This window comes from Pipra filicauda, unplaced genomic scaffold (assembly GCF_003945595.2).
Source record: "Pipra filicauda isolate LSUMZ 115617 unplaced genomic scaffold, ASM394559v2 scaffold84_size4826128_pilon, whole genome shotgun sequence".
Lineage (NCBI taxonomy): Eukaryota > Metazoa > Chordata > Aves > Passeriformes > Pipridae > Pipra > Pipra filicauda.
In genome coordinates, this window is record NW_024105031.1 from 3,431,410 (window position 1) to 3,444,116 (window position 12,707).

Below are 12,707 nucleotides of genomic sequence, written 5' to 3' on the forward strand. Positions count from 1 at the left end.
GTCATTGAAGATACAGTTATTTGTTAATGCCAGCTGCGTATTGAAGCTGCAGGACCAAGATGCTTTATTTGGTGTTTTGTGTAGGTTTATGCCAAATGAGAGGATGGGTTTTGTTCTTAGTCATTGTTTTGAGAGCTGTGTTAAACTTCCAAAATTGAACTGAAAATGTTTTTTCAAGACTGCAGAATCAGCAGCAGATTTGAGAAGTCATTTCAACTTTATTACCATTTGCTATCGTTCAAGTCCTCCTGTGAAGATGAAGGGATTTCCTAGGTAGAAATAGCGCTCCCTGTCTTAACCTCAGTTGCATCTGCTTGTTAATCCGCAGGGCAAACCGCTCTAGTGCCAGCAGGAGTCAGACAACAACCTGCAGGAGACCAGAGGCAGACAGCTGCCTGTCCCTCAAGGAGGGGAGGAATATTGGAACTTCAGAGGCACTCAGCGACATTTTGGCTGGCTTGTGTGTGAAGTGCAAGTGTTTCCCCCGAAGAAACAAACCCTCACTGCATGTCTGTAAAACATAGCATTGAAAAAGTGGAGTTCAAAACAGAGCACTTTCCTCCTGCATCTTATAGCCTTCTTCACACATTTATTGTTTTGTAGTTATTCAGGAGAACATATAGCAATGGTTTTTAGAACTGAAGTCTGTCATTCACAGCCACTACCTAGCAATTACAGTGGGAGTTGCTGCCTTCTCTAGGTACAGAAGCAGCCTTCAGAGCACATTTTATTTGAGAATTCTTGATATGCAATGCAATTACACAAGAAAGCTTTTGGCAAAGCTTCAGAAATGGTGCTTATAGTCTGAAATGTTTTTTAAAGCTTTCTCTTTTGAGATCAACTGGCAAGGCAAACAGTGTTGAAAATGAAGGAATCACTTTGTTTGGTCTTAAGTCTTTTCAGTATCTTATGTCATAGAACCATAGAATCATTTATGTTGGAAAATATTTTAAAGATCATTGAGTCCAACCACTAATCCAGTACTGCCAACTCCACCACTAAACCATGTCCCCAGGTGCCACATCTACACGTCTTTTAAATACCTCCAGGTATTTAAGTGATGACTCCACCACTTCCCTGGGCAGCCTGTTCCAGTGCTTGACAACCCTTTTCGTGAAGAAATTTTTCTTAACACCCAATCTGAACCTCCCCTGGCACAACTTGTGGATGTTTCCTCCTTGTTACTTGGGAGAAAAGGCTGACTTGCACCTCACTACAGCCTCTTGTCAGGTAGTTGTAGAGAATGATAAGGTTTTCCCTCTCAACCTCCTTTTTTCCAGGGTAAACACCACTAGCTCCCTCAGCCACTTCTCATCAGACTTATGCTATAGATTCTTTACCAGCTTCGTTCCCTTCTCTGGACACACTCTAGCACATAAATCTCTTCTAGTGAGAGGCCCAAAACTGAATACAGGATTCAAGGTGCAGCCTCGCCAGTGCTGAGTACAGGGGGACAATCACTGCCTTGGGCCTGCTGGCCACACTATTGCTGATACAAGGTCAGGTGCCGTGGGCCTTCTTGGCCACCTGGGCACACTGCTGGCTCGTGTGCAGCCACTGTCGACCAGCACCCCAAGGTCCTTTGCAGCTGGACAGCTTTCCAGTCACTGCCCCAAGCCTGTAGTGCTGCTTGGGGTTGTGACCCAAGTACAGGACCTGGAACTTGGTATTGTTGAACCTCATACATTTGGACTCAGCCTCTCGATCCAGCCTGCCCAGATCCCTCTGTAGAGCATGTCCTTGTGCTGCAAGGAACATCCCCAGTACAGAGGTGTTTTGGTGACCCTGTATGTTACAGGGTCATAAAATTGCAGTGTTAAGTACATATTGAACAAACTGCTGCCATGGTTTCATCTTCATATTTAAAAGGAAAATGATACATAGTTTGTTTCCTGAATACTTCAGTGTAAAAATAGGTTGTACAGGTCAGCCCTTAGATTACAATTATCTTTCTCATACATGCTCCCCACATCCCATTGTTTCTACTGTTAGATACAAGGTGGTCTCTCCCTTGATCCAGAAATCCTAGTTTCAGATGGCAGGTGAATACCAGCAGGATTGGGAAAGCTAATTGTTTTGGGGAATTCTGGGAAAAGATGCAAGGCTAGGGAAAACGTGATCAGAGAGAGTGGAATTATGCAGATTAATCTGAGAAATGCAAAAGATTTTGCTTCCTAGATCCTTTGGCATCTGCTTACTTGGAAGAACGAACACTGCAGTCAGTGATGTAGGGACTGCAAATAACAAGGCTAGTTCCTGATCTGACTCATTGGAAACCGCTGTTTCAGACAGTTTCTATAGGGAGTTTTGTGACAAAATTTAAATTCACACTTCCAAGATCTATTAAAGAATATTTATAAGAGGTATGTTGAGCTTACTTCTTGAAAATACATTGGCCTCGTCATAGAGTTTTTGCAAAAATCCCCAAAACACAGCACAAACCCCATCACCCTCAAACCCTTTAATTTATCTTCAATGCTGAATTGGTTTTGGCAACAGGAAATAAACTAAACGCACTTCTATTTGTATAATCCTGGATAATTTTAGCTTCTCCTGAAAGTTAATCATAATGCTTACATTGTATCCTAGTTTTCTCCTGGTTCATAGGAAAAACAACTCTCTGACAAAATCAGGATCTTTCTTTAGCTGCACTGCTTCTGTTTCGGTGCCTGTGGTTGATTATGTCAACAGTTCCACACAAGAAGTGTGATTGAGAAGCTCAGTAGGAGGCTATATAGGGACAAGGACCTTTGTTATCATCTCTTCCAGCCTGGAGGGAATTCAGATGGAGCCCCCTCCTGCATCACATTTCTTCATCCTAACCATTTCTGTTCAAAAAGAAGGCTGGTTTAGCAAGGGGTTGCACTTTGAAGTAGTGTGGTAGTTCTGTTCTCTTGAATGATGTAAAAAATGTAGGAGCTTGGTTTAGTGAGAAGGTTGCTGTGAAGAGAGGATAGTTTGAAACATGGCAGGTAAGTAATTTTGTGCAAATATTCTGAAGGTCGTGTTCCTGGTGGAGGGCTGGAGTTTATCCAAAGGGTTAGTATTTTTTTTTTTTTTCCCTTTTATTTTTCTTTTCTTATAACTGCTCTGCATTTCTCTTAGGTAAACAAGGACAAACCCACTTTTAAAATATTTGGGTCTGACTGTAGAAATCCAGTGGACCTGACTCTTCAGAGTGCCCCAAATCCCAGTTATATTTTCTTCTAAAAAATCAGAGACTGATGCTAACTACCATTAAGAGCTGCTCTTCATTTTAGACATGATGCTTCTAATTTCTAGTTTGTGTCATGACCTGCATAAGGAGATTAAATGATGCAGGATAATTGATTCCTCATCTGGGAGTCAGACTGAAAGTATTAAATCAATCCTGTCCCCTTTTATGTTATTGCGATTGAAATTTCTTTGAAGCAGCTATGTTTCCTCTTCTGCCTCTTTCCCTGAATAGTGAACTAGGTAATACTATTTCTTTTGTGTGCTTGGCCTGCTTTTTTTCTGTGAGTAAATAGCAGAGCTTAGCTCTAGTCTCTCTAATCTGCTGGGATATGTCTTTAGAGAATAGGTTTTCATTCCACAAATACAACGCAAAATGTTTCTGGTGACCCTGTGTCCATCTCTGGGTATGGATTCTTTACATCTATAGCTAATGGACTAATTGTAGCTTGTAGAAAATTATGACTTGCTGGATTTTACTCTTAGGAACACTGACCACAATACTTAAGAGAGGTATGACTGGTGATGTTCCTTCCTTTCAACAGAAGGTAAGGATTTACATTTGCATCCAGTATTTCAGCCCGTATGTGCCATCATGTCTTCACTGCTATTGTCACTACCAGTAGTTGGGTTAAAAGCTAGACTTAACATGGTCACATGGATATCATGATGTGCACATGCATTCTGACATAATTCAATGCTCCACCTCTGCAAAACTCAGGCTGAAGCAAAGCTCCTAGACACGTGGTGTTCATCTCACAGCTGGCAACGAGCACAAACTGCAGTGGGAGCTCGTATGGAGCAGAACTGGCTGACGCTCCTCTGCATTGGGTACCAGATTCTGTCACTGCTAACCTGAGCCAAGCCCAGCTCACCACGGCACCCTTGGGAACAGCCACAACCTGCCATTCACACAGTGGTGGGGTTATGTGGAGACAGCTGGTGGGGTGGGCTCTAGGACATCAGTTAATATGCTCTGCCAGACCCCTGCTGGCTTTGGACCTTCGCACTTTGTTTCCTGAGCAGGCAGCTATGGGATGTGTCAGTACCTCAGGACAGACTGGAGTGGCACCAGCCAGGCTCACGCTGTCACACCACTGCTCGGGTGTAAAGTTAAAGGCAGGCTTGAAGAAAACATCAGGCCCTGCCCTTGCACTGGGGAGAGAATAGCAGAGAAAATAAGCAGAGGAATATCTCTCAGTACCATGCAGTTTTGACTGATATCCACAGCAAATACAAGGAAGTTTAAAACCTGCTGGGTAATTTATTCTTCACATTTCTCTGTTAAAATATGTACATAAGAATAACACACAACCAGCATGAAACGTGCAATACAGTGTCAGCTTTGTAATTTTTCCCATCTCTTATTAACTACTGTTTTCCAGCTGTACATTTCGGATAAGGCCATATATGTAAACATAGCCTCTTTTGTCACAGAGGTACTCAATTGTGGACACTTTTAAAAATACATTTTTCCAATCCTTTTGGAAGTACAGGAGACAAAAGGACTTCTTTTATTTTAATTTGTAGTATTTCTGTTATCAGTGATCCCTTCCCATCTGCAGATATCTACCACTTCCATGAATAAGGAAAATGACTTCTTCATCTAGAGGGCTTTTTAGAGACAGGACTCTTTAAAGCCATATTTACAATTAAAAAAAAATTTAAAACCCCCAAACAAAAAATTAAGCAAAAAAAGGCTGCCCAAGTTTTAAATCTCCTTAAAAGCAGAATACTGGAAAATGCTGCTGCAGAAATATCTGTAGCCCAGGAAGGACATGTCACTGCTCACAGCCCCCAGTGTATGATGTGCATGGGAGGAGAGGAAAGGTTGCTGACACATGCATAAGTTTTTATGAGTACTCAGCAGACCTGTTGCTGTGGTTACTAATCAGAACCTCTCTTGAATGCGTGCTATTTGCACCACACCAGATGGCTGATAAATCACATAGTAGAATTTTCTGTCCCTTGTATTACTGTCCAATCTTTTTTCTAAGTGCTGTGACTTAATTTGCAGCAATTTACACATAAATTATTTGGACAGGACACATTAATATAAAACATAATGCTGAAGCAGGTATGCAGTCACTTTCACAAACTCCGGTATCACTTGCATAACACCAGAAATGATTTTTTGTCTTATGTATTGATGTTCAAGTTGTTGCAATTTGATGAATAATGCTAAGCTGAGGAAAAATATGCTTGATTTTTAATATAATACTAATAACGTAGTTACTGTAGCACATTTATTGCAGAGGGAAGTGAGATACCTTTTGCAGCTCATCCGTCTGCTGCAAGCATTTCTGTACAGGCAGCATCACAACAATGAAGCATACATGAAGATTAAATAGGATCATTGCATAAGGATTTAATGCTGTTGTCTCTATTTTCTGCTGCTTTGTTGTCATTACTGGCTTATCCTCTCAGGTTGACAGATTTCCTTCTTCCACCTGCCTTGACTCTATATTATTATGAGTCTTAAGCTATTGTCAAGTGTTTTAGCCTCATTGTTACAGGTGCTGTTCTAACACATCAAAAAAGCCAATAATAATAATAAATGTGTCTTGTTATACCTTTTAGAATTCTGAAAATAAATATGCTGTCACAGATTTCTGTAAATTAAAACCAGGAAAATGCCAAAATTTATGAAAAAAAAAGCAAAAGACTGATGTTATATTGGTAAATCATCACTCCAGAAGAAGGCAACCTTTTTGACTGGGCAATGTAGCAGGTTGGTTGTGTGGTTCAGTGCTGTGCCTAATAGCTTTCTAGACACTGAGGGTAACTGCAGCATGCTGTCTTCTGTCCCTGTCACATTGAGGAGTTGTGTTCTGTTATGTCACTTATGTAATGGAAATATGAATTACCTTCTCTGGTGCATGAGTAAGAGCTCAGCATCTAAGCCTGACATTGTGCCTACAAATAACATCTTAACTACAGCTGCAGCCATTTCCATAGATTAATCTTCAATGGTATAATTGGATAAAGAGGCTGCAGCCAGGATTTCTCCTATCTTTTTCATTTTGAACATCCACAGAGCTCAGCAGGTGACATGTTTATCTCACATCATAGTACTGCACCTGCCACCCTCTTTCTTTTTTATGGATGAAGCCACCTTTAGTGGCTTCATAAATTACACATAAATTATTTGGACAGGACACATTAATATAGAACATAATACTGAAGCAGGTATGCAGCCACCTTTAGTGGCTTCAGTGTGGGAGAAATACTCTCAGTTCTCTGGTCCAGTCTCCTGACTATATAGAAAAAAACCCCCAAAACACACAAGTGCCATTGATGCTTCCCGCTCTTTAGATTCATTCTATGACATCTGTTGCTTTTACTGGCCTATGGTGTAACTATTAACAAGGATCTCACAGGTGTTTTCAATGTTACTAACTCTTCTGTATATAAAAAGCTTTTGTTCCTATAACTCACTGCAAGAGGAATAATTTTAGTGGGGTGCTTTTATGGGTATAGGCTTAGAATTCTGACTTAGAAGCAACCAGGCACATTTGTTCTGAACAACCCCAGTTTATCTGTTTTTTAAGTACCCCAAATCAGTGCTCCACTAGAGAGAACAGGACTAAGACGGTGGCTTGAAATAGCAAAAATAAATACCAACAAAAGGGTTTTCTTGGCTGCACTACCCTTTCACCAAAATCTATCATATTACTTTTTTTAATATAATTTCAACACTTAGATGGTCTTTTCTACCAACCTACATTAAGCCAGCTTCTCTTCTTTTAAACACAGTTTACTGAGAAAACTAGTTCCATCAGTTGCACGGCTGCTGTCTTGAACTTGCAGAGGAAAGTATTTTGGAAATAATGAATCAAAGACTAGTGCTGCAGTGTCTTGAGGATTTTGGGGTACTAGTTCTCCTGAATAAGCTTTGATCTCCAACTAAGGAGGTGTATAAAGAAGAACGAAAAACCACTGTAACTTAAGCTATATGTTGCAGTGTTTGCCTTTTGTTCTCTTCCTTTCACAGATAAAACATGGAACAAAGGCTCTTTGAAATTCTCTTCTCTAAAGATGTGTCCTTCCCGCTTTCCTTCCTTGATTTTGGAACCCATTGGAAACCAATCTTTTACAGGAGAAAAAAATATCATTTAAAATCCATAAATTCTGCTGTTATGTTATTGAAGACAAAGAGGAAATAATCAATAGATAAGCATTGTGGCTTTGTCCTAATTATTATAATTTTGTGTTTTCTGTTTACACAGCAATCTCCATTCAAAGATTTTAAAGATGCAGCTCTGAGTAAATGCTCTCCCTGTTTCTTGTGTGAGGTAATTTAATTACTGTGGGGCTACAAGATTTATCCAAAGCCAAGTAGCAAGCTTATGGCAGAACAACATACACCCCAGGCTCTCTTGATTCCCAGGACTGTGCTCTAACCACTCATCCTTGCTGCTTTACACAGTTCACGACAGCTTATACAGAAAGGAAGCATCAAAGATTTCTGTGTCACCAGTGTGTAATCATTCTGTAGACAGTCTAATAATTCTTAGGTAGATTATACTTAGCCATAATCATCTCCAGTGTAATTAGAAAATAGACTTAGTCATCTAAGTGAGCATAATATGGGCAATATAAGTGGTGTGTTACAAGATATAATTTAAATCCTTTTTAAAATTGCACCTGCTCTTTTCATCGGCTATCTTTCTGATTCTAAGAAGCAAGCTGCCTGTGACGCAGCTCATCCTTGATGTAACTCTAGAGCAAAGAATTTGGGTTGTTATGTTCAACTGAAGTTGTTACAATTAAATTGGTATAAAGTCCTCAGCTTTTCAGTGATTCACATTACCTTTCAGTTATATATTTTAAGCAGGAGGTATACAGTCTTTTCTTTTTCTGTTGCAGAACACATTGAAATGTAATTCTGGTGACAGCAAAACTGATAGCAGAGAAAAGCAAAGGTCTTGATTAAAATATATAATGGTAGTAGTATGAAGGGCTCAGTGTTGCTAATTATCAGCCCTGCTTTTTAATCAAAATCATTAAGCCTAAGTACTGACTTCTTAGTCCCTATTCAGGTTACTGACATACCCCCAAAAGGTGCAGATGCCACAGTATTTCACATTCACTGAAACTGGGAGCAGAAAATTATTTTTTTATTTAGTTATATAATGAAGCTGCAACTTCTGATCTGCATTTAAGTTTGACAGCAACAGTGTCCAAAGCTTATCCATAATTTCTGAACACATACAGACCCATGTCTTTAAACTAATATAGGATAGTTTAGATATTAGGAAAAAATTCTTTACTGTGGAAGGTGATGAGGTACAGGAACAGTTTGCCCAGAGAAGTTGTGGATGTCTCATTCCTGGAACTGTTCAAGACCAGGTTGGCTGGGGCTTTGAGCAACCTGGTCTAGTTGAAGGTGTCCCTGCCTATGGCAGGAAACTAGATGATCTTTAAGGTCCTTTCCAACCCAAACCATTCTATGATACCAGGAAAAGCAAATATCCTGAGGAACTCAACTCTGGCCATCAAGTTGTGCAGCACTACAGAGGGCATGCTGATGGAGTACTTTCAGGTAATTGGTTCTACTGGCAAAAAAGAAAATCTGTGAAATGAGGCAATAGCTGAGAATAAACTTCTTGAACCCAGGTACAAAGCTCTTTTACAGATTTCTATATTTTCTGAGCCATCCCCAAGTTCCACGTTGCTGTACCAACCTAACATACTTCCTTCTTGTTGCTCTTATGCAGAAATACTCTGTTTTTTAATGCTCTTTATTCTGCCTGCTGGCTCATCCTTGCGTCTCTGACCTCTTCCCCAGCTTCCTATCTTCTCATCAAACATACTCGGCAGTCTCTTTTCCACACTAAGTGTCTGGTCTGAGGCAGGAATTGGTGAAGTGTGCAGCAAGGTTCCTCTCCTTGAAGACAGAGATAGAAATGTAAAGGTGCTGCCTTATCACCAGCAGATTATGTTTAGCAGTTTAACCATTTATCCAGGGACCTGCATGATGATGCCTAGCAGTGAAACTATTTTCACTTCTATATGGAGGCACAGGTTGTATGCTGAGGATGGAGCACACAGGACAGCCCCTGTTGGGTGGGTTTGGCAAGCAGAGCAGGCCACTGGCTCCACGTGACAGGACCAAGGCTTGCTATGCTCTGAATGGGACCTCAGAGGGACAGTCAGTTCCATCATGCTTTTGGTGTGGTGGTGGAGCTGCTGCACCCAAACCGCTGAGAGGTCCACAGGGTTCAGCTGCTGGGGCAGAAGCCCACTGTGACACTTCACATGCAGAGAAGTCCCCAGTCATGAATCACAGAATCATTTAGGTTGGAAAAGACCTCTGAGATCATCGAGTCCGACCTTTGACTGAACCTCACCTTGCCAATCCAGTCATTTCTCAAACACCTACAGGGATGGTGCCATTGTGCTGTCTACTCTCTTATATGGGTCTGAATCATGGGTCATTTACCGCCACCACCTGTGACTCCTAGAACGCTTCCATTAATGCTGTCTCCGTACAATCCTAAACATCCACTGGTCAGATTATGTAACTAACATGTCTGTTCTAGAACAGGCAGCAGTCACAAGTATTGAGGCCATGTTGCTGAGAACACAGCTGCGCTGGGCAGGGCACGTTTCCAGGATGAACCATCGCCTCCCCAAGATCGTGCTCTATGATGAACTTGCCACTGGCTGCCACAAGAGAGGAGCCCCGAAGAAAAGATACAAGGACTCCCTGAAGCAACATCTCAACCTTGGCCACCTTGATCTTCATCGCTGGTCTACCCTGGCCTCCAATTGGGAGGTCTGGAGACACACCATCTATAACACTGCTGCTTCCTTTGAGAACGCACGCAGGATCACCATCGAAGAGAAAAGACAACGCAGAAAGAATTGTATCCCGCCAACACCATCCAAGGAGTCTTTCTGCTGTGCCTTTTGCAACCAATCTTGTCTATCTCACATTGGCCTCTTTAGCCACCAGTACGCTTGTAGCAAATGTGGGTACAGTCCTTCCCAAATCTTCATTCGTGAAGCCTAGCCATGATGACAGGGATGGTGACTCCACTACCTCCCTGGGCAGCCTGTTCTGGTGCTTAACAACCCTTTCTGTGAAGAAATTACTCCTGATGAGGTCATCCCTTCAGCTTTGCTAAGTTTGGTGTAGTTTCTATGCAGCGGTTTGACTGGTTAATGAGGTAGCAGCTGTATTTTAAATCACCTGCTTTACTTTCTAGACTTATCCTCTGTGTGAGACAGAGGAGTAGAAGTTAACCCTTCAATTATATGAATAAAAAAGTCCCTTCTTTTCCACGGGAAGGGTGCATTCGTGCTTGCTCTTGGTCCCCGAGACAGGCTGAGGGACGACACGCGAAACGTGGATGCCTCCTCACAGAATCACAGGATGGGTGAGGGTGGAAGGGACCACAGTGGGTCATCTGGTCCAACCTCCCTGCTCAAGCAGGGTCATCCTAGAGCATATTGCACAGGATTGCATCCGGACGGTTCTTGAATACCTCCATCGAGGGAGAATCCCCACCCTATTTGGGCGTTCCCCGGGGGTTCGGGTTGGCAGCACGGACACGGCCGCTCCCTCCGCCGCCGCCCGGCCGGGACTCTGCGCGGAGCGGTTCGGCTGCGCGCGCAGGGGGCGGGGGCCGGCGCCGCCGGGGGAGCGGAGCGGCAGGAGCGGGAGGCGCTCAGGTACGGGAGCGGTGCGGGAACGCCGCGGGGCAGGGCGGCATCTGCGCGGCATCACCGCGGCATCACCGCGGCATCACCGGGACATCTCCGCGGCATCAGCCCGGGCATCTCCGCGGCATCAGCCCGGGCATCTCCGCGGCATCAGCCCGGGCATCTCCGCGGCATCAGCCCGGGCATCTCCGCGGCATCAGCCCGGCATCTCGGCGGCATCTCCTCGGCATCTCCCCGTCACTTTCCTCCTCGGAGCGGCGCCCCAGGGCTGGTGTGTTACTGCTCGGCGCGGGGGAAAGTGGCGGGGTCTGCGAGCAGCGACCTTCTCTGCGGGGCTCGCCCCGCCAGCGCCGGGCGGCGGCGGTGGGCAGGGAGGAAGGCAGGGAGGGAAAGAGCGAGAGGGCCGGCGGAGATGGCGTGAGAGGATGGCGCAGAGCCGGTTTCCCATGGTTGGTGCGGGCGATGTCCGCCGGCGGCGATATCCGCCAGCGGCGGTGTCCCCAAGGCGGTGTCCCACAGCGGCGATGTCCCCTGGCGCCTCCCCGCACCTGCACCCCTGGGCGGGGGCCGCGGGCACCGCGTAACGGGGCTGCGCCGCCGCCTCCCCCGGCCTGGCAGTGCGGGTGGGGGGTCCGCGGCAAGGGGAGGACTCGGTGACTGGGGCTGGTGTTGGCAAACACCGTCCCCGGCTGTCCTTCGCACTCCCGTCTGAAGCAAGGCTCTCCGATCTCTCGTCTTTCCCTGGCTGCCCTCTCTACTCGCTGCTGCCTTCCCTTCAGCAATTTAAGGGCCAGGCGTGGGTCGTTCCCCCGTTCTTTTTCTTGAAGGTGCCTTTTCATATGGTCACCTTGAAACCTAGATGCCTTTATGTGCCTTTCTAAGCATAATGTTACGCTCAGGTAGGTCTGTGATGGTTTCAGTCACTAAAGCGGGCTGATGGACAGACATATCTTCCTGCAAGAGCCTGCAAAACTGGCATTTCTGTTTATGCTGCTATAATAATTCTAGAGGCCGCAATTAACCTACCTTAAAAAGCAAAAAAACAAAAAAATAAACCCCTATTTTCTCCAGTACTGATAAGCAAAGAGGAAATAAATCATACTGAAATCAAAATCTCAAACAGAAGACAGCTTTGTTAGGGCCTTGATCCTATGAGTGCACTTATGCATAAATCTAACCCTCTGAAAGCCATCCATGCCTGTAAGATATGAAACTTTAATAATCTCAGAGATGCCGTTGTGCTGCAATACACTTGGTAAATTCTGTGATGTGAACTGTCTAATGCTAAATATACTCAGTAGTTTAGAAGATAATAAATGCATGAACTTGTGAGAAGTGACTGACTCATTTGGTTATAGGCTATTACTGTGTCAGCTATTGCTCTCAAAGCTGCTTTAGAATTAGGGATTTAAGGCACCTCCAAGCACACTGGTTTGTTCATGCACTCCAAATTTTCCAACCAAACAAAAAGAAATCTTGAAACAAATCGTCAATCATATATATTTAGGAAGTTGATCTCTGTGAACATAGGACTTCCAGTGATTTGAGATAAACCAAGACTGAAGTTAACTTAAACCATTCATAGTGCTGTGGACTTTTCCAAGCAGCTTATGTCCCGGAGATTACACAGACTGTCTAAAAAGACAGGTGTTATATTGAGGTAAATGTGGTGGATGGAAATCCTTTATTAGTATCAGTCAGTTTTTTGCTCCCCAGGAAAGTATTTCTGATGCTTAGAGTTTGAGATTTTATGGCAACTTCCCATTTTGGAAGACATTTGTAACTTTTTTCCTGGCAAAGTAAGGCATAAGCTCAGTTTATTT

General features: G+C 43.7%; 1 protein-coding gene across 3 annotated transcripts in view; it reads left to right on the forward strand.

Annotated features, from left to right (window-relative positions):
- The first annotated feature begins 10,854 nt into the window (after positions 1-10,854).
- Positions 10,855-12,707, forward strand: part of SCRN1 (secernin 1) — a 38,898-nt gene continuing 37,045 nt past the window's right edge. For 2 of the 3 annotated variants that reach the window (XR_005567007.1, XM_027723781.2), the window contains exon 1: positions 10,977-11,155. The gene's annotated coding sequence lies outside the window, so the exon portion shown is untranslated. Of the gene's footprint in view, positions 10,894-10,976; positions 11,156-12,707 lie in introns of those variants that run through there. The other variant, XM_027723780.2, reaches the window with a different exon arrangement.